General features: G+C 38.3%; 1 protein-coding gene across 1 annotated transcript in view; it reads left to right on the top strand.

The window, feature by feature from the left end:
- The window catches only part of CAMSAP2 (calmodulin regulated spectrin-associated protein family, member 2), a 154573-nt gene that overhangs the window by 34260 nt on the left and 117929 nt on the right, over positions 1-2384 (top strand). The window lies entirely within an intron of this gene.

Raw genomic sequence — 2384 nt, 5'->3', positions numbered from 1 at the left:
ATTAAAATAAAATGGCCTAATGGATAAGGAGTTGTGCTGCTGACCCAAAGGCAGATGGTTCCAACCTACCAGCTCTGCTGAGGAAGAAAGAAGGACATTTCCTCCTGTGCCATTTACAACGTCTGAAAACCTGCTGAAGGGCCAGTTGTGGGTTGATTCTGACTTGATGGTGATGAGAGTTTGAGAACCCTGCTTGATAGCTGGCATTAAGGATTTCTTTGGTGCCTACATTTGTTGGAGTTTAGTGCAGTTTATTCATGTCCATGCTTTTTAAAAAACAAAAAGTTGTTCATTGCTTTGTTGTTGTTAAGTGCTGTCAAGTCGCAGGCGACTCATAGCGACCCTATGAAGGAGAGTCCTTGACGCTTGGGTGCCTTTCATCCTCTGTCCAGATTCATAGGGTTTCCGGAGGCAAGCTGTTATGGAAGTGGACGCCATTCCTCCTCCTTCATTGCTTTAGAAGATTAAAAATTCTAATTTACAGGCAAAAATGTAGCATTACAGCTTTTGCTGGCAGTAGGCCCAAAGATTTGGCCCACTTTTGGCTTTCTTGGGGTCTTTTCTCCCCTTTGTTTTTTTTTCTTAAAAAAAAAAACAAACCTCTTTCTCACGGTCTATCACTATCTTTCCCCAACCATGCCTCCTTTGCATTACCTTAAATAAACCATTTTTACCTGTTTTGACTTTTTTTTTTTTTTTAAGTTGCATTACGGTAGTAGTTGAGGAGATAAGTTAAAATGATCTTATATATTATTGTTGAGTACTGGAAATTTGGAACCAACTCTTAACCCCACCAGGTTTTCAGAGGCTGTATATCTCATGAAAGGAGATTTTCTGTCTTTCTATCACAGAACAGCTGGTGGATTCGAACCAGATACCTTTGATTTGACAGCACTATTCCTTACCCCTGACCTGCCAGCACACTCTCTCCTTGTCTAATATTGTTTTTATGGTTGTATGGGCTGTCAAGGCAAAACACTCATAGTTCACTCTCCAACAGGTTTTCACAAGCAGTTAACACGTTGCCGCAAATGAGGTAAACATCGGGGGGGGGGGGGTGTTTCTAAGCATGGTCGTCAATTTAAAAGTGTGCGGCAATGTGTTACTTGCTTGAGAGATTGCTCCTCTTCCTTACACAGCAGTTTGTAGATTTAAACCGTACAACCTTTGGGTTGACAGTGCAACTCCTTACCACTAAGCCACCAGAGCTCCCTTCTTGTATAAGAGTGCTTTGCAAATTATGAACAGAACTTGTCTGTGAAAAGTTATTTTAAGTAGTCACAGCTGTTGATAAAATTTTCTTAATGCACAGTCCTAAAACTAGATTTTTTTGTTTTCCGTTAATTTTTGTTTCCTATGTACCTAATTTAGATTCCATTATTTTCAGATAGCATGTTATATGCATGTCACTTTCAAATTCACATTATCTTTTTGTGTCTCACTACCATATTATTGTGATAGTCATTGTTTATTTATAATAATTTTTTAATTCCCAAGTTTATGAATTCATAGACATAACTTGATAAATGAAGGTTCTACTACTAGACAATGTCATAAAACTTTATAACCTATGCTATCTGTGTGATTTAAGAGAATTCCTGTTTTTCTTTTTTTTTAATAATTAAAAAAATCTAGATTTATTCTCCCAACAGGCAGACAGCATCATCAGGTACAACTAGAGGGATTACTCCATAGATTATACATGCAAAAAAGGCATTATTAGCATATGGTCCCTGGTGTGTTCTCTGTAACAATATTCACTTCAGTGTAAACAGATACAATTATTGTGGTCACAATTCCAGAAGGAAAGGCACATCTTGGCAAAAAAAAAAAACAACACTCCACAAACAACCAACAAAACCCCAAACAACACACACACACAGAAAAAGGGAAACTTTTTTGGATCCTAGAAGGTCAAGTGCAATTAATTAGACATTTTTAACAGTCTTGATCCACCTGTCACCATGCCGTCCCTACATGGAGGGTAAAGAAACCTCTGCCCTCGAAATTAGAGCTTTTTCTAAATTCTCCTTCCTCATTAAAACAAGACAAAGATTTATAGTTTACACAGTATCACATGTAGTACAAAAAGAGATTGGGGGGGGTGGGGATCACCAAAAATATCTCCAACGTCCAAACTGCTCCCACCAACACACTAATTCTTAGGTTTAAGACATGGCCTGGGAAGAGTTCAGTGGTCCCAGAAGTAGGAAAATAGAGGCTATGGCTACAAGAACATTAAAAGGAAAATGAGGTAGATAAATTAAAGCTTTTATACCTAGGACTTGCCTGTTCCAACTATGCAGCCTTCATGTAGCTGTCAGGGAAGGGGGGTAGAAACATCTTCATAATTAGTTGGCTTAAGTCACCAAGGAAATAAAAAA

Source organism: Elephantulus edwardii, unplaced genomic scaffold (assembly GCF_000299155.1).
Source record: "Elephantulus edwardii isolate Elephantulus edwardi_28Jun2011 unplaced genomic scaffold, EleEdw1.0 scaffold00110, whole genome shotgun sequence".
Taxonomy (NCBI): Eukaryota; Metazoa; Chordata; class Mammalia; order Macroscelidea; family Macroscelididae; genus Elephantulus; species Elephantulus edwardii.
This window is presented reverse-complemented; position numbering and strand designations above follow the sequence as displayed.